The 20,672-nt window shown below is 33.8% G+C and overlaps 1 long non-coding RNA gene across 3 annotated transcripts; it reads right to left on the bottom strand.

The window, feature by feature from the left end:
* Positions 1-841: 841 nt before the first annotated feature.
* Positions 842-19,874, bottom strand: LOC130051622 (uncharacterized). 3 transcript variants are annotated; one of them, XR_008799888.1, is made up of 2 exons: positions 19,553-19,874; positions 842-1,228 (listed from the first exon to the last, which is right to left on the bottom strand). It is a non-coding gene; the product is annotated as an uncharacterized LOC130051622 (long non-coding RNA). The 3 variants fall into 3 exon arrangements; XR_008799890.1 differs by lacking the exon at positions 19,553-19,874 and adding an exon at positions 17,783-17,868; XR_008799889.1 differs by lacking the exon at positions 19,553-19,874 and adding an exon at positions 3,035-3,583.
* Positions 19,875-20,672: the final 798 nt, after the last annotated feature.

The following is a 20,672-nucleotide window of genomic DNA, read 5'->3' as shown; positions in this document are numbered from 1 at the left end:
TGCCCCCGTGGGGTAGGATGGGGCCACAATAGGGGACCAAAGTTTTACATACAAATATATAGGGAAAATCTTTAAAAATCTTCCTCTGAAGAACCACTGAGCAAGAAAAGCTGAGATTTATATGACAGCTTTCTGATATCATGCAGATTCAAGTTTGTTAAAATCATGGCCCCCGGAGGTAGGATGGGGCCACAAGGGGGATCAAAGTTTTACATACAAATATATAGGAAAAATCTTTAAAAATCTTCTTCTCGAGAACCATTTGGGCAAAGAAGTTCACATTTACATGAAAGCTTTCTGACATAGTGTAGATTCAAGTTTGCAAAAACCATGGCCTCCAGGGGTAGGTTGGGGCCATAATAGGGACTACGGTTTTACATGCAAATATATATGGAAAGTCTTCTGATATGGACCAAGGTGACTCAGGTGAGCGATGTGGCCCATGGGCCTCTTGTTGAATTCCTTGAAGGATTGATCGCTGTTCAATTTCTTCACCTTTCATGAAAATCTCACTACTTATAAGTGCAGGATGCATTAATGGCGTGCTTATCTGTAATATTGATAATTAATTCCTGTGATATGCAGTATAAATGAAGTATGTTTAAATCGGTGCAACCATACATGATATTGTGTTTGTTATTATGGAGATTATATAAATGTTTACAAAGACAAAACTTAGAACTCCTGTTATACATAAGATTTATGCCCTGTGCACATCATGAGCAGTTTGAGTACTACCAAAATCCTCAAGTGTAAGCAAGTTTAGTACTGTCTTGTCAATAAGTACTTAAGAATGCACACATATCTGGATTAATTTCTTTCTTTCAGTTTAAAATTGTTGTATACTTTATAATATTTATTGGTCATTCCATATTCTCATACACATATTGTTATATAATTGCAGCATGCTTGTCGTTATCCCAAGATGAAATATTGCATTAAAGAGTCTACACGAAACCTAACACCTGACCATACTCAGTCTCAATCTGTCTTCTATAAGTCTGCAACACTTCTCACATCTAACACCTGACCATACTCAGTCTCAATCTGTCTTCTATAAGTCTGCAACACTTCTCACATCTAACAAAGTCTCTCCCACAGCTGTTGCAGTAAAGAAAGTGCTGACATGGTAAGAATAAGGTGTCCCGAAGTTTGCAAAGACAATGTAAACACATCGCCTTTTCCCTCATTCTTTTTATCTCTTGCCTAATGGTTTCGTTACTTGCATCTACAAATAAGATGTTATAGATAAACAATACCAGAATAGTGATTTATGTCAGATACCCATCATATGATATGCAATTATTACTTTCAAATTTCTTGATTTTTTCCATATTAAACAAAAGTAATATGGCGTCTCTTTTCCACATGCAGCGTGCACATTTAGATTCCTCCGCAGCAAATGTTTAAAAATGCAATCTTACGATTAAAATAGAATGGGGTATATAATTACAATAAATCTGTTCATATAATGATAAAATAGATAGCAAGAAATATGTTAATGAATAAAGAAACGAAAATGTATCATTGAACAGTTAATTAAAAATACGATCTATTTTATTTTGGCGGATTTAGAATGATGGTCATTTTTTGTTTCACCTTTAACACTTCAAAGGTTTTGAAATAAAACTTTTCAGTATATTTTAGCTGCAATAATGTAGCCCTATCCAATTTTTTTTTATTCTGACGTTTTCGGGATAGGGCTACAATTCCATAGGATCTCCGTAATGGTGCAAAATAATTTTATGAATAACCGATAATAAACTCTGTGTATTAGTCCCAAATGTTGTTTACACCAAAAGGAGTACCAACGTTGTGCTCGGGCATGTCTAATAAAGGTGTTTTTCATTAAATATAATGTACAGCATGCAAAATTCTTCGTCTCTCCGCCATGCTTGTTATCGCGAGATCTCGTAGGTGGATCTAATGAAAAGCCTAAACATTGACAATCAGCGCGAAAATGTAGTTACTCGAGCCACTTCGACAAAGAAAGGAAAATCATATTGTTGCAGAAAGAATTTACACTCTGCTGTTCGGTTTTTAACTTGATATTAAATTCAAACCTTTTGAATACCGACGAAATAGCTTTCGCCTCCATACTTGTTCATTGATGTAAATACTACCTTATATGGCATATGCAAATGACTTGACAACCGGAAGTTGAAACTTCAGTACATCAAACATGGCGCACAAATATGAATCGAGAAATTGGAATTTATCGAAATTGTTGAAAACGGTAGAATAGAGCCTCACAAATCTAAAGTTGCAGGTTGTAAATTTATATATTGACTAAGAAACATAGAATATCATTTTATTTACGTAAAGAAAGTCAGGAAATGTTTAGAATGAGCGCAAATGTTGCGGGAGTGAATCACTCCCGCATTTGCACCATTACGGAGATCCTAAGGAGTTGTAGCCCTCTCCCTAAAAAAAAAAAAAAAAAAAAAAAAAAAAAAAAATTAGAGAGGGCTACATTATTGCAGCTAAGTATATTTATGCATGAGTATTCATTTCCTATATCATAAAATACATATTGTAAACAAGTTCTTTTGAATTTCCAGACATGCGCAATGGTCGATATGTAGAGTGGTTAAATTATTGATTATTTACGTTTCTATATAATGAATGACTAAACGATTTTTGAATTCACAGTAGTTTAAGGAAAAATATGGGTTAGACACGGAAACAAATAGAAGAATTATATTGATATAATTTATCTTAAAAATATTTCCCCAATTTTCACTTCCGTTTCTATTCTTTAATGAAACACATTAATTTAACTCATTCATTATCGTTAGTAGTAGTTGTATAAGTATTTAGAAATACATTAATTAAACATGTTTTTCTTACATATTTCATTTGTTTTAATTAATAAGAAATATTTCAGCGGGTTTGAATTATCCTTACATAGGACTGTAATTATCGCAGTCTCCTGTATACTAAAAGGTGTGCACATATATCTGTTAAAAATCTCTATAAAATGGAAATAGTTCCTGTAATATTTCTGAAAGAAAAACCATAAACAAATACTAACAATATAGAGAAAATGTGATACTTTGATACAGAAATAGTAGAAACTTATCTTTCAGTCTGTATAGTACATGAATGTCCCTTTCCAGCGTATCAGAACTTGAATGAATGCCAAATTATTTGGTAGGGTGAAATCGATTTAATACAGACTGGGGTGGATTTTAAATCAATAGCATCAGGGTATATAAATTCATATTAATCTATTGGTATCGCCTACGACATTGTTCGTGGGATTTAAATTGAGAGAAAGAGACAAAATGCACCAACGTCATTAAAAGCAAAATATAAAATCAGTAAGGTATACAAAACCAACTTTTATCTATGTATGTATACATGTACACCTACCTACCTATTTATAGAAACACTTTTGTGACCCCACCCAGGCCCCAGAGTTGAATGTGTGAACAATCGTGAATCTATACACTTCTTAAGCATGTATACATGTTAATTGGACGAATTGTTTAAACAACTATGTAAGATTAATCACTCTTCTCTATCTTAAAGTTTCTTCATGAAATGACTATTGTTACCTCACCTTGGCCCCGGAGCTCATTCTTTGAAGGATACTTAATTACCCCCCTTTCGAATGAGACAATACACTTTATTTGAACAACTTTTAAAATCTCTAGTTTTGTTGAAAATAGAAATTGACCGAGTCATTTTTAAGAAGATGTGAAAGTTTAGGAAAAAACTAAACACTTGACCTTCTAGGACACCGGCAAGTCAGAAAGGGTCCCACGATAAATTTGAATATCGGAAGGGGTCTACGCTGTCTAATTCTAGGTGTTATGGATAAAATTTATGAAAATATTCCCAAGGAAAATCTGAGTTATCGCGTGCCATAGAAAATACTCATGGACGGACAAACAGCGATTATATATATATATAGGAATCCGAGCATACGAAAGTTCAGGTGATTGGAGAGAGAGAGAGAGAGAGAGAGAGAGAGAGAGAGAGAGAGAGAGAGAGAGAGAGAGAGAGAGAGAAGAGAGAGAGAGAGAGCAATTACACATGTTAACGTCCCTATAATTCACAAACAGTACACATCCTTTCATTAAAATCGGATCTAAAATGTGTATGCATTTGTAAATACATAAAGGGTGAATTAAGTAACAATTTTTTATGTGTTTAGTGTCAATTATCACTATTTGCAATGAAAGATTACAACTTGAAAAAGAGGGCGACTTCTGGTTTTTGTTAACTCTTTCATCAATCTCAAAAAAGAATTTCCGGTTTGTAGGTTTTCATTAACTACTTCATCAATTTGATTACGATGTCAATTGGCATGTTTAAACTTTATTATTATTCTTTTAATGAAAGAAAGCAAAAGTGAGCAAACTCACATACTCCACGCTCTAACACTGCTTGACAATGCCTCACATAATGAATGGTAATGCTATGCATTATTGCAAGAACAGGACAGACGAGCTCGAAATTCTAAGTTCAAAAGGGGCATAACTCCCAGAAAAATTACTAAATCAGAATTTTCTGGGAATATGCACATCTACACAGTTTTCCTTATTAGCTACAAAGTTTCATGAAATTCAGTTGAGCTGTCACAGAGGAGTTGCGCTGACAAGAACTGGACAGACGGGCTTGAAATTCTAAGTTCAAAAGGGGCATAACTCCCAGAAAAATTACTGAATCAATGTTTTTTTGGAAATATGCACACCTACACAGTTTGTCCTTATTAACTACATGTACAACGTTTCATAAAATTCAGTTGAGCGGTCACAGAGGAGTTGCGCTGACAAGAAAAGGACAGATGGGCTCGAAATTCTAAGTTGAAAAGGGCATAACTCCCAGAAAAATTATTGAATCAGAATTTCCAGGAAATATGCACATCTACACAGTGTCCTTATTACATGTAACTACAAAGTTTCATGAAATTCTGTTAAGCGGTCTCAGAGGAGTTGCGCTGACAAGAAAGGGACTGACAGACTGATAGACTGACGGACGGGTCAAAAACATTATACCCTCCGCAACTTCATTGTCAACTTCGTAGGCCGTGGGGATCCGGGTTAGAATAGGTCCTCAGTACCCCTTGCTTGCCGTAGAAGGCGACTAAATGGGGCGGTCCTTCGGATGAGACCGCAAAAACCGAGGTCCCGTGTCACAGCAGGTGTGGCACGATAAAGATCCCTCCCTGCTCAAAGGCCATAAGCGCTGAGCATATGCCTAAATTTTACAGTCCTTTACCGGCAGCGGTGACGTCTCCATATGAGTGAAATCAATCGTAGGTTCTAAGGAAGGGGGTTGGTTTTACAGTATAAAACTATCTAATGCTTTATATAAATTGATCTTGACGTTTTGATCTCAAAACCAGTGAACGTTTTTCTTATGTTATAGAGATTTACAAACAAATTGATAATGCAGGCTAGGGGTTTCTACAGTCTCGTTTAAAGTCAGTATTTCGCAAATTTATGGTCGTTATCACATTAACGTAGTTTGCCAATACAACCTATCATTGGGTTAAATGCAGTCTGACGTGTTTCATACCGATTGTTAGACCATTCCTCTTGATAAATTATAGAGTAGACTGTTTGACATCATAGACAGTTGAAGCAACAAATATGGAAAAAGGAAATATTCATATCTAGTGATCAGTCATTCAAAAAATTACATTGTAAAACACTCTGATTCTTCACACAAGTACATGTAGTCTGAAGTTGAAATTAAAGACATGTTGGATTTCCTCATCGACAATATCTTCGTAGTCTTTGGTGATCAGGTCTTCCAACGGTCTATTGTAATTCCCATGGTCACGAATTGTGCTGACCTGTTTTTATATTCTTATGAGGCAAAATTTATTCAAAATCTTCTACATGAGAAGAAAAAATATCCTGCTGTGGCTTTCAACTTGACATTTAGATAAATCGACGACGTTTTATCTATTAACAAAAAATCATTTTTATTCATATGTCGATTCGATATATCCCAGCGAACTCAAAATAAAAGACACCAGAGTCTTCCACATCTGAACATCCATGTTAACGGCAAACTAACAACTCAATGTTATGACAAACGGGGTGATTTCAGCTTCTCCATCGTTAACTTCTCACATTGATATAGCAATATTCTATTGTCACCTGCATATGGTATTTATGTCTATCAACTGAGTCGATAAGCAAGAGTTTGTTCTGCGTATGATCAGTTTTTAAATCGTGGCAGGGTACTGAAAAACAAGTTGATGTTAAAGGAGTTTTAACAGTCTCGATTAAAGCAATCATTATGTAAATTCTATGGTCGTTATAACGATCTAGTTTGTCAATACAACCTACCATTGGGTCAAATGCTGTCTGATGTGTTTCATTCCGATTGCTAGACCGTTCTTTACATGATTTAGACTACGGATTACTCCCTTCACCTGATCAAGATATACGGCTCACGGCGGATGTGACAGGTCGACAGTGGATGCTTACTCCTCCTAGGCGCCTGATCCCACCTCTGGTGTGTCCAGGGGTCCGTGTTTGCCCAACTATCTATTTTGTATTGCTTGTAGGAGTTATGAGATTGATCACTGTTCGTTATCTTCACCTTGCATACATCAGAAAGATCAGAAAAATTCATTTTTCCATTTCATATAATGCATACATGATAATAATATTGATGCATTTCAAAATACATATCATGCATAAGAAAATTGTAATGTACATACATCATAATAATCATAGTGTATTTCATATATACATCAAAATAAATTCCACATCACAATCATATAAATTATGAAATTTCATTTCATAATGCATATCAAAAATTCATTTCACAATGCCTATCTATGAGAATATATTCATTTCAAAATTACAAACAGTTTCCTGCATTCTTATAGAAAGCGTGTCTATTTTTGCCATTATTGGCAACTACCATATTCTGAATAAGAATTTCATATTTAAGTTTATGTAGGAGATCTTGCTCCAACATTTTCTCCTTCTGTAGTCTACTTTTCATTTTATATTTATATATAGTAAAACTTATAAAAGATACAAGGTTATTCAAAATGGATGTTTTTTTCCCACTGATTTCATTATAGTATCCGAGTACAATAGTTTTCCATGTAATTTTAAACTTCAAAAAGGAGCTAATTTTCTCCCAAATATGTTTAACAATTTTGCATTCAAACAAAAGATGTTTTATGTCTTCATCAAGATTGCATCTTTCACATAATGGAGACACGTCTTTGTTCCATTTGCTTACATATACATTATTGTTCAAAGTACAATTTAGTAGTTTATAGTTAAATTCTGATATTCTTTTTTCATACATTTTTTTTAATTTTTGTGATATAGACATTTTCCCAACTAGAATAACTGATATTAAAACATTTTTTCCATCTATTTTCATACAATGGTTTTTGAAACTTCATATTTATAAACACCGAGTAGTAAAATTTACTTTTAACATTTTTAGTTGATTTTACAACATCATTTCTAAACAAAAAATGTACATCAGGTTTTATATTAATGTATTTTGAATAATTACAGTTAAATTTTTCTTTATAGATTTTGATTGCCTTTTTAAGCAAAATATATTCACAAAAAATGTTATTTCTCTTTCTCAATTTATCTGCAAAGTACATTATAGTATGCATTTCGCCATGTTCATCAAAAATATCTTTAATATATAAAATTCCACTTCAAAACACAATGTTTTTGATTCATATTGAAAGAGTCTGTTGTTCCAGATAAACTGACTAAGGAACTCGTCTCTTTAAAGTTTTTATGTCCAGTGGCTTTTTGGATTTATTAAAAGTTGAAAATATATTTCCATAGAAAGGGGGGAGTTTTAACATTTTGAAAAAATTTGAATCAAAAAGTTATTCTCAGACGTTTTTAAAACATCAAAAATAGAGATATTATATTTGCTGCAAAATATTATTGAGTGTTCTATGTGTAACACTTTCTACATCTAATATTCTACTTATCCATGATGCTTTGGCAGCATAGAATTTACTTTCGATATCAATTATACTAATACCTCCTTGCTCAATTTTGCCTATAAGTGTATTTCTTTTAATTCTTTCTCGTTTTTTCCAAATAAAGTTAAATATTAGCTTTGAATTTTTTTTGAAAAATTCATCTTTAGGATTTTCTAAAATAAAAGCATTATATAGTATTTTAGAGATTGCCAGTGTATTAATTATTGTGCATTTTCCAAATATTGTAAGATTCCGTCTTTTCCAAACACTTAGTATTTTTTCTAACTTCTCCAGTTTGCTTGTCCAATTCTTTTCGTAACATTCAATTTTATCATGTCCCAGGTAAATACCAAGTGATTTTATGCAGTTTCTTGTAATTTTTACACCATGAATATACGAGTCATTTGAATGTAAAACTTATACGGTACCAATTTTGATGCACCAGATGTGCATTTCGACAAATAATGTCTCTTCAGTGATGCTCAACCGAAATGTTTGAAATCCGAAATAACTATGAAGTTTTAGATCTAAATATAGCCAAAAACAGCGTGCCAAACAAGTGGAGCCAAATTCGTCCAAGGATAAGAGCTATGCATACATATCTATGTATGAGCCTGTTAATAAGCACTCTGGGTTTTTTTTCTAAGTTTAGTTTAGGTCCTGCGACATTACTAAAGTCGGCAATTGTCTGCAGCAATTTTTTCAAAGAGTCTGTGTCCTTCAACATGTTAGTACAATCATCTGCATGTTGAGCAATTTTAATATCGTTATTGTCATTAAATGTAGTATCTTTTTGTAATGACAGTCCTTTTATATCATTGTCATGTTTTATTTGTATAGCTAATATTTCAATAACAAATACGAATAGTAAAGCAGGTACTGGACATCCTTGTCGAATTCCTCTTTGCATTGCACATGATTTTGAAATCCACCCATTATTCTTAATTCTAAAGACAGGACTATTATAAAGCGTTTTTATCATTCCAATAAATTTATCTCCAAAGTTAAACTTATCCAACGTTTTAAACATGAAGTTGTATTCAATTGAATCAAAGGCTTTTTCGAAATCAAGAAACAGTAATATTCCATCTAATTCATTTTGCATGTAATATTCAAAAACATCTAAGATTAGTCTTGCGTTTTCTCCAATTTATCGAACTTTAATGTAAGCACTTTGTTCACGTCCAATTACTTTACTCGCTATATTTTGTAAACGATGAGCTAACACATGAGCAAATATCTTGTAATCAGCATTAGTTAAGCTTATAGGTCTATAATTTTTTGGATTATCTTTTTCTCCCTTTTTATAGATTAATGAAATTATTGCGTTTCTTTGAGGAAATGGTAATTTTCCTATTTCTATACTTTTAAGTAAAGACATATAATAGACATCCTTGATATCATTCCAAAAAACTTGTCCTGGAGACTTATTATTTTTCATATTATCAACTGCCATTTTGCATTCATGTATACTTGGTATATCGTCACACATTTTCTTTTCATTGTTCGTAATAATTTTACAGTTAATGTTCTCAAGATAGTTTTGGATATTCACATTATCTTTATCGTTACTCGTATATAATGTTTTATAAAATTTAATTAGACAATCTATTATTCCTGTGGTGTTTGTATATTCTACTCCATTTTCGTCTTTTATCCTATTGATCGTATTATTTGATTGCTGTCTTTTTTCAAGGTTTAGAAAGTAAGATGAGTTTTTTTCTCCCTTTTCTATCCATACAGATCTAGAGCGTAAGTATGCTCCACTACATTTATCAGCATAATAATCACCTCTTTCTTTCTGAAGTATACGTTTATAGTTCATATTTATTTCAGAGAAGGGTTTTGATTCTATTTTTTTTTATTTGCATTTCTATAAATTTTATACGTTTTTTCTTACTTTTAGCTAAATGCTTAGGATAGTTTGTACAATACTTTTTGATGCATATCTTAACATGTTCCCATTTACTTATAGGATCATTAATTTCGCAATTTGTAATTTCTTCTTGAATATATTTCCTTAATTTTCTATAAAAAATTTCATCATTTAATAATGATGTATTTAGTTTCCAATAGCCTACACCTCTAGAGTTTTCTGATGTGCACAGTTCAAATACAATGCCTTGGTGATCAGTTAACCGGTTATTTTCTACGTTGGGTGCTTTTTTCTTAAATATATATTATTCAATGGTAAGCATGAATATTCTGAAATAAATACATAATCTATTCTACTTTTGGGTATATTGTTTCCATCACACCAAGTTAGTCCTTGTTCACAACTTTTTCCAGAATATATCCAACCATCCTTAAGACAAAACGTTTTGATAATTTTCTTTAAGATACCAACACTTTTGTCATTCCTTTCGTAATCAAGCTGACAATTAAAATCACCACATAATATGATACTATCCATATTCATAGCATGTTTTTTAATCCAAGTAATTATTCTCTTAAAAAAATCTACCCTGTCTGTTTCATTGTTTGGGGCATAAATATTCACCAAAGTTATTATCTTTTCATTACATTGAATATTAACTAGTAATGTCCTTCCATCTGTCGATCTACTGTAATTAAGAAGTTCAATGTTACTATTCTTCCTTATTAAAATCGATACACCTCTACTGTATACGGATTCTGAATAGCAATGTATTATATCTCCAAACCATCTTGAATTGTATAAAAATTCCTGGGTTGTTGTTTTTTTTTTTTTTTTTTTTTTTTTTTTTTTTTTTTTTTTTACAAAATGTGTTTCTTGTAAAAATATAACATCATAATTCACATCCCTTAACCAGTCAAAAAGAATGTGATATTCATTGTTACTATTTTGTCTTTTAGGGCCATTTTTTGTAATGGACATTTTGTAATGGACATTGTAATCATCGTTATCATCATCATTCGTTTTATCATGCAATAAATGACTGCATTGTGAACCCTGAGCCAGGAGTTGGTTATTTCTACATTACAAACCACCACCCCTGCAACACTAGATCGTTATAACGACCATATAATTTGCGAAATGCTGACTTCAATCGAGACTGTTGAAACCCCTGTACCATCAACTTGTTTGTCAGTAGCTTACCTCGATTTAAAAACTGACTACGCAGAACAAGCTCTTGCATATCGAATCAGTTGAGATATATTAACACCATATGCCGGCGATAATGGAACATTGCTACATAAATATGGGAAGTTGACGATGGAGAAACTGAAATCATCCCGCCTGTAATACAACTGAGTTGCCAGCTTGCCGTTAATGTCTACTTTCAATAAAATATCTAAGTATGAAGCAGAAGTGGACGACTCTGTGGTGTCCCCTATTTCGAGCTCACAGAGATATACCAAATCGACATATGAATGAAAGCCATTATTGTTAATAGACAAAACGTCATCGATATATCTAAATGTCGAATTGAAGGCCACAGCGAGACTTTTTCTTCTCGCGTAGAAGTCCCCGAACCAACTCCGCCCCATACGAACATAGAAACAGGCCAGCCAACAAAGGAGCACAACCCGCGCCCACGGGAACTCCAACAGACCGCCGGAAGACCCGATCACCAAAGACCACGAAGATATTGTCAATGAGGAACTCTAGCATATTTTTTATTTCAACTTCAGAGTACCTGTGCGCGGAACCAGAGCGGTGTTTAACAAAGTAAGTCTTTGAATGACCGATCACCAGACATGAATATTTCCGTTTTCCGTTTTTGCCGAAGAAGCAACTGACCATGATGTCAAAAAGTCTAGTCTCCAACCCATCGTGAGGAATGGTCGTGTATAGCGCCGAAAAGTCATAGGTTTTAAAATGCCATTGATTTGGGAAAAATTCTGCGATTTCAAGTTTACTAAAAGTTCTTTAGAATTTTTTAGAATCCACATTTGATTAACACCACTTATGGCATATGCAGTCGCACAGCAAGTTTGAAGTTTCTTCTTCACAGCTGTTAATATTTTCGTGAGGAGCAAAGATAGGGGCCCGGTAGAGCACTTACTGGATCCAGCAATGTATCTCTGTTTGTAAGGGTTTTTATGTGGTTCAGGAATCCAGTATACGTACGGTAACTCATATTCATTCGACACATTGACTGGGATATTAAATGCGTCTAAAACTGAAGCATGGTTTTGAACATCAAACATGGCGCTCAAATATGAATCGAGAAATTGGAATGTATCGAAATTGTTAAACACGATAGAATAGAGCCTCACAAATCGCAAGTTGCAGGTTGTAAATCTATATATTGACTAGGAAACATAGAATATCATTTTATTTACGTAAAGAAAGTCAGCAAATGTATAGACTGATCGAAAATGTTGCGGGAGTGAATCACCCTCGCATTACAATCGGAGAGGGCTACATTATTGCAGTTAGTGTTTGCCATTCCCCTTTAATTGATTGATAATATGTATTGTTTAACGTCCCTCTCGAGAATTTGTCACTCGTATGGAAACAGCCCTTGGGTAGGGAGGGATCTGTATTGTGCCACACCAGCTGTGACACGGGCCCTCAGTTTTTGCTGTCTCATCCGAAGGACCGCCCCATATACATATGTAGTTGCCTCTTACGACAAGCAAGGGGTACTGGGGACCTATTCTAACCCGAATCCCCACAGGAAAGATTCCGCAATAGCTAAACTGGCTTGCATAATACTTTATCTTATATACATAAAAATGTTTATTTTCATTTCGTCACTTTGTAATGTCCAATCTTTCGTGTAATGAATGATTTCAGAATAATGCCAAAATGTCCAGGAAATAGAACTATTTTCTAAATGCTTTAAGACGCAAATACTGCTTGAAATATTTTCTTTAAACATCAATAGAACTCATGTCAAAGTTGATTTTTCTACTTGAAGGCCTATGAATGAATATTACAGAAACTATGTGAAATTAACTGAACATGAAGGTAAAAATTGCTACTCTCAATTTACATTTTTACTTCAATCAACGCAACGTTACTTTATGACACAAATCATATCCTCATATCCGGCATGTCCCCTGTTGATGTTTAAGGAAAAGGTTTCAAGCTTTGATTATTTTGTTTTTGAAGCAGATAGAAAAACTGTTCTATTTCTTGGGAACTTCGACATTGTTCTTTCTAATGAAGTGCATCAACAACGGATTCGGGGCATTTGGTTGGTGTATTAGCATTCGTTTTTAGAAGTTAACTTTTAGGTCACTTGAGTCACTCAGGTGACCTATTACGATTGTTAATTGCCCGTTTTCGTTCCTCGTGTGTTAACATTTGAACACAATCAACTTCCTCTCTTTTTTATGTACATTGTTGGGGTAAAGCAAATCATTTTCTTTACTTCTGTGTATTGTGAATAAATCCTAGACATACATGGTTTGAGGAGTATGTAACCCTCAACCAAAACTGTGTTCAAAATTCCCTACTCTTAAATAAGGGGTTAAGGTACTAGGACAGAGCTTAATGGGTAAAAGAATGATGATACATTTCACCAATTATAAAATTATCCTATTTCCTTTGTTGCATTGTGAAAAATCATTGTGTGTATGATTGAGAAGAACGTGAAAACACGTCTTCATATGAGTAAAAATTCCTTGAAAGGGACGTTAAACCATATACAATCAATCAATCGACGTGAAAACTACTACAAGCATTGTGGACTTCATGACAATGAACAAGTTTTCGAGACTGCAGGGAGCAGCAATCATATAATGAAGATACAGTACAAGAATCTGGAAACAAATATGAAAAGCTAAGAACAATTTCATTCCATTCTTAAACAAGATGCCCATGGGCCGCATCGCTCACCTGAGTCACTTTGGCCCATATCTAAAGATTTTCCATATATATTTGCATGTAAAACTTTGGTCCCTATTGTGGCCCCAACCTACCCCGGGGGCTATGATTTTTACAAACTTGAATCTGCCCGTTTTGGAAGAAATGCAGTTCTGAGAGAAATAGATGAGAGATCAGTAACCATGAAATCAAGACAGCCTCTTCACAGAAGTGTAGCAAGACGAATCACGAAGATAAACCGACTAATATGTATATTTAGCAGATTAACCGGGCTAGGTAGAAACACACTCCATCAATATAATACCAAAAGTCTGAAAACAAGAGGCCCACAGGCTTTATCAGTCACCTGAGCACTAGTGAAAAAGTGCCACTACTCCCAAGGGCTATGAAATCTAGAAAAAGATTCCTGTTCTGAATATCTAAACTAAATTCTAATGTTCACCAACAGTATAAAACAAGATGTGTTCTTAAAACTTCACTGCCCTCAAAAGTGCATACACAGATAAAAGGCTTTACATAATATAATAGGCAATCTAATTAAAATTAGATCCTTTGATCCGCTCATCTACTATCGCTACACCTAGTGTAGCGATAGTAGATGAGCGGATCAAAGGATCTAATTTTAATTAGATTGTATAATAGGTGTATTAACATTAAAAGATATGACTAATCTGGACCCTTCCTAGAGTAAAATCCCTGGGTTGTGAAATTTACCATTTTTTGTAAATCCTTTTCTACTATTCCTAAATATGCATTTAGATTTTATACAGTATCAGCAAACTTAAACATAAATGCTATATATAAAGTTTGGCCCCACCCTGGGGTTAGAACCCCTACTCCAGGGATCATCATATTTATAATTTTGGTAAAGGACTACTTGCTCTATCTAGATATCTATTTAGTTTCAATTTAGTATCAATAACACTGAAGAAGATATTATTTAAGTGTTTTACACATAAAAACTATATAGCATATTGGCCTCGCCCTGGGGGTCAGAACTCCGACCCCGAGGATAATGAAATGTACAAGTTTGGTAGAGGCCTTCCCGCTTTACATCACTGTGCATTTAGTTTTTCTTGGACATGTGCGGTTGTAGAGAAGAAGAGTTTTGAAAATAGATAAATTTTAGGCAGTTTTTGTCCCGCCCCAGAGGTGCACGAATCCTGAAATTTACAAACTTATGTCCCCTTTGTCCCAAAGATGCTTCATACTAAAAATTTTGTGAAATAAAAATGTCCCCGATAATGGCCAATTCCAAAGATGGCCAATGTCACAAGGACAAATATCTTCGTACATGTACCAGTAGAAAGATCTTGTCACAAGAAATGCTCATGTGCAATATGAAAGCTCTAATATAAATTTACCATTTAGAAGTTATAACCAATGTCAAATTTTTTAAAAGTAGGTCAAACTCCAATGTCATATGGTCAAACATTTGGTACCCACGGAAAGGTCTTGTCACAATGAATACTCATGGGAAATAGCAAAGCTCTAGCACCTACTGTTCAAAAGTTATTAGCAAGGTTAAAGTTTATGACAGAATTACAGAATGACAAAACCAATATCCCCCCCCCACCCGATCTTCGATCTCGGGGGCATAAAAATGGACTGGTAGTTATCAAGAAAAAGTTAATAATGTTCAATTGTTAACGCAAGACGCCGGACAACCAATTGCGTATGTAAAACTCTCAATGGAACAGAGTAAAGGTTTGTACGAATATTTACAACCCATTCATTTCTGATATAAGATCAGTAATGAAAACAACATAACACACTAAATGGACTAGCAACGACCCACAGCAACTTTAATGTTGTAACAATGCAACGTACTATAATTGCATAACCTGTATATACAAGTTGGATTAGTATAAAATTTAATCGTGTCGTCAGCTCTACGTGTCGTCCTAAACTGATTTGTAATGGTTATCTTCTAGCATCCGAGTAAAATTCACATTATCAAAGTGCGGAGAGCACGAGTGAGAGAAGGACCGCCCATCTCTTTGATTATGTGAATTTTACTCGGATGCTAGAAGATGACCGACTTGTCACATATATCAAAAGCTTCTCATTTTACATTTATTGAACCATACATTCAATACAATGGTAGATTGCCATATACCATCGTCGGACGATGCATGTGTATATAAAATTTAATACGCTTTACCCGTAAAACAGCAAAACTAACTCAACGAAAATTGATTATCCCTGTCAGTATCAATCACATATTGATGGCTTCATAAATAATGTTTTCAGGAATTTAATTCTATACGTGTATTTGTACAAATGTTTTAAGAAAAGATGTATAACACAAATATTAAAGTAGGAAAAGGATTCAAAACTTGCATTAGCAAACTCTTTATAAAATGAGAGAGAGAAAGAGAGAGAGAGAGAACTATTTAACATTATGGACTGCAAAAACGGTCACAGGTATGTGTATACATGTATTTGTTACATAACACTTCTCGTCTGTTTCAACGCCCCAGACATCGATCGGCGCACGCTTTACCCGTGAAACAGCAAAAGTAACTTCACAACTATTGTGTAATTCTGATGCTAGTACCGCCCATGCGATAACAAGGTGGGAGGAGCTCATTTTATCACATATGCGATAAAAAAAAACCCTGTTGATGATAACCAGATACAATACCTGAACAACAAAAGAAAATTACTGTAAATATGTGACAATACATCGTTACTCGATTAAAACCGGTTCTATTGAACCGCATGACTGAACATACCTATACAGGTATTCAAATTGAAAACTTGAAATATCTGGAATAATCCATTCATTGTAATTACCAAGCAGAAATTGATTTCTGTCTAATTCGTTCCTCAAACGAAAGAAATCACATTGACCCTAATTGTATGTTGACGTAAGGTAAAAGTGAATCAAATGCGACATCCTTTATACTTGGTTTTTTATATGAACGATGTTCATGACTGTGTTTCTGTCTTTGTGTATTGGGAAAGAGTCCCATCACATTCACGTTATTTCCCTGTGTGCTAGTCATATTTCCCACATCATATACCTTATCATTGCATCCATATGGAAATGTAGTACCTAAGGTCCTGTTCCAGTGATCTCCTCGTTGTCTACGAAAAGGGATACTTAATGTGGGATTGTTTGTGTGATGGTAATTTTTTTCCAAATTCCTGATGGAAAACTGGATTGATTGTATATTATTTAACGTCCCGCTCGAGAATCTTTTACGGATAAGGAGACGTCACCATTGCCGAAAAGGACTGCATGTAGACCTATGCTCGGCGCTTTCAGCAAGAAGTGATCTTTATTGTGCCACCAAGCAAGGGGTACTGAGGAGCTATTCTAACCCAGGTGTCCACGGGACTGGGAAACTATATCATAGAAATTATGGTATTATTTTGAAAACAGACCAAGAAATGTTTGAGAAATAATTATATTAAAATTCTTTAAAAATATTTATTCTTAGTCTACAAAAGAAAACAAGAGACAAATCCTCAAACTATTGCATATTAAAATCTACAAATGAAGGTGTCCAAGGAAATGTGACCAAATAAGATATTTTTTTTTTGAAATTGGGGAAGACGAACTATTTCTAAAATAAATTTCACTTGCATAAATTAGAATAAGTTTATTGCAATTTATGCAAATACATGTAAAATCTGTTTAAGGTATAACAGTGTGATCTATACTTACAATCACTTACCACTATATAATTAATATAAATTCTGTAAAACTTTGCCGTTTATAATACATGCAATGATTTGATTAGAACAGGTTTTTTGTATAATACATCGATGCAAATGGTTTGGACGCAAGTTCTAACAGCTTACAAAGCTTACCAAGAAAACAAACATATACATATGCTTACGACTGTTAGACAATAATTTCAAGGTTTTGAAAACGAAGAAAAGATATAATGCTCACACGTGATTAAGTAGCTATTGACGGCATTTTGTTGTAAATTAGTAGTACTCTATAGGGGCAAAAGTAGTATCAATGATATAAAATATGGTTTAACAGCGAGTTTGCATTAAACATTTGTTTCCGACATTTACATAATTTTTACAAGCAAAGAAAAAAATATGAAACGCACCTTCAGCTAATCCACATGCTGGTGGACTGTTAGTCCCCGAGGGTCTCTACAGCCCAGTGGCTAAGTACTTCGTTACTAGCTTGAGAATACAGATGTATATCTAATTGCTGTGATAAAATTTAGAAATTCATTTTAAAATTAAGGATTATCTCCCTCATGCACAGCTCTTATCCTTCGACGAATTTTGACTCCGGTTTTTGGCACTCTTTTTTTCTAAAATAGCTCTTACAATTTTATTGTTATTTCGGATTTCAAAAATTTCGGTTGAGCATCACTGAAGAGACATTATTTGTCGGAATGCGCATCTGGTGCATCAAAATTGGTACCGTATAAGTTTTACATGAGCATTTAATACAATGCATTATTTTCAATATTCTTTGAGTTCGTGATTCTATATTATAACGAAAAGTCCGATATTTTTTCCCTCGATTAAGGAAACGAATTGCTTGTAAATGAAATGTCTTAAAAGTATCCAAAATATATGTATTATCCATAGGATTATCTAATGCCTAATATTGTATATTTATATCTTTTATAATATAGTGGATCCTTTCAAAAGGGAGCTCAAGTATTGTATGAATGCTGTAATGAACATATCAATTGAAAAGGGGATCAACAGTTTTAGCAACATGTTCACATAATTCAAGTTAAATGTTAAAGAGAAGAAAATCTAATGAGCGTATGAGTGCACTTGAAAGCATCCCTATATGCATTCAGCTATGCGCCTTTATGTGTGACACTAATTTACTAAGTTTTTAAAAGTCAAACGTCTTCTACAAATACATCAGTTTTCTTCTAAATACATGCTTACTTATGTATTATAATAAGTTTAGTTTTTGTATGACGTCAAAAGAACTATTAAATGTAAAATATTTATCTTTAACGCAGAATTTCGTGCAAATGTTACAAATTTGCATTTGTAATTGTGCGTACAAGTGTTATCTTTATAATTACCAGTGTTGTTTCATTCCAAAATGCCCTGAGGTGTTTTGTGTTCTCTTTCAAGCACGTCTACTTCATGTAACATACCAATTTTAATAGTCAAATTATTCGGTGAACTATCAATATAAGGATGACCCCTGCCCTGATCCCAACTTTGCCACAAAATTAACTAATTAATGAAGGTTTTGGAGTCAATGGTTTCAATATTTATGTCACAGAAAGCATGAACAACCTCTGTACGCTAAAGACTTACTTGAGAGCTGCAGTATATTGAGTTGCAGAACTTCGTAGTTTTTCCTTAAACCATTGCATTAATTATTAGTTACACGACTTATGTGTATGCTGAACACACAAGTAAGGGGACCCCCTATCTGCCAATCCCCCTCTATTTGTTTCCATTTGAAAAATAAACTCTGTAAATGGTGCAATGTCAAGGACGGTGCTTTTGTGACACAAACGTAATGTCAGGCAATTAATAAAGGTTTCTTCAAACAATATAAAGTTACCACTGTTGAAAGTAAATCAAGATATGATAAATTGCATGAACAAAGAAACGCTTTCAGCAATCAATTAGTCAACTCATGAATATTCTTAGTTAAACCGTCATTTTCATAAATCAAATTTTTAAATTTCATTTTATTTAATTTAAAAAAAGAATTTCGCATTTACAAGGACGTCATGTACATGTATCAATTGCCAGTATGACCCTTTATATGATAAACATGTTTTAAGACGCAATGTTTTTCATTACAATAGAAAAGAAATTATATTCCCACAGATATTGCAGGTGTTATGTAACCTTCATTTTGAATATTACGTTTTCATTACCTTAAGGCATGCATATACAGGCGGATGACATGAGCACTGAATCACTTCATTCATTATAAAGAATCTGTCATTCTTCTTAAACTACATCTGAAATCAAACCAATAAAATGCATAGACATGTACATATGTTAGAAAAGGATAATCAATATCGAAAAAAGATATGTAACAGAATTCGAATAATGATTTGAGAAACACGTACTACTGGGAAAGAGAAGATAGACCAAGGAATGAAAAGTCTGCTTGCAGGAGGTTACATCGTGTGACAGACGGACAAAACACGTGACAGACGGACAAAACATGTTACGAACGGACAAAACAGACAGGTTACGGTGATCCCCAAGGAAATCTTCGGACCAGTTCGAAAACTATATTCTTCCAAAGGACCAAAGTCCAATATCATGTTCATGGAACAAAAATCATGACCACCTCTTGTGCAGGAAAAGGAGCAGAGGAGGCATTTGCTACCTAGAAAGTAACTGGTTTTTTTTTTTTTTAAATTTTACAATAAATTAATTTATCATATAAGCAAATCATTTTCTAACGCACTATTTGCTTATCATCCTGACATGTGAATATGACGTGTGTACATAGATTTTCTCGCAATCTTATGATTGCTTATTGCTATTGAACAATAAAAAAAATTGTTTTAAATTTATTTATATTCAATTACACATGTATATCACAATGTCCGGCAATAAATATAGAGAAAAAAAATATTTTAAAAATTGAAAACACTAGTATTACTAGTAAGCGCTTTCATTTTGATCATCATACGATTTACATGATCAGAATGAACGCGCTTACGTTTTACTAGCGTTGTCAGTTTTCATAAAATCCCCCCTCTCTCTATATATATTACACGTTTAAATCCTGTACCATAATGTTGTTTGTTCTTGGTGTCAGAATCAATTATTCTCAAGAACTAGAAGAACTTGTTTGTTACTAAAATGAAACACCACGTGCACTATTGTCCACACACATCTCGAGTATCTCGTTACTTTTGCTTGTTTATTGTCTTACGCCCTGTTCAAAACTATTTCACTCGTGTAGATATGCCACCAGTTTATTTGAAATGCCTTAAAAATTGACTTATGTGTGGCATTTACAGCTGTAGCAGCGAG

The sequence above is a fragment of the Ostrea edulis genome, chromosome 2 (assembly GCF_947568905.1).
Source record: "Ostrea edulis chromosome 2, xbOstEdul1.1, whole genome shotgun sequence".
NCBI lineage: Eukaryota > Metazoa > Mollusca > Bivalvia > Ostreida > Ostreidae > Ostrea > Ostrea edulis.
This window is presented reverse-complemented; position numbering and strand designations above follow the sequence as displayed.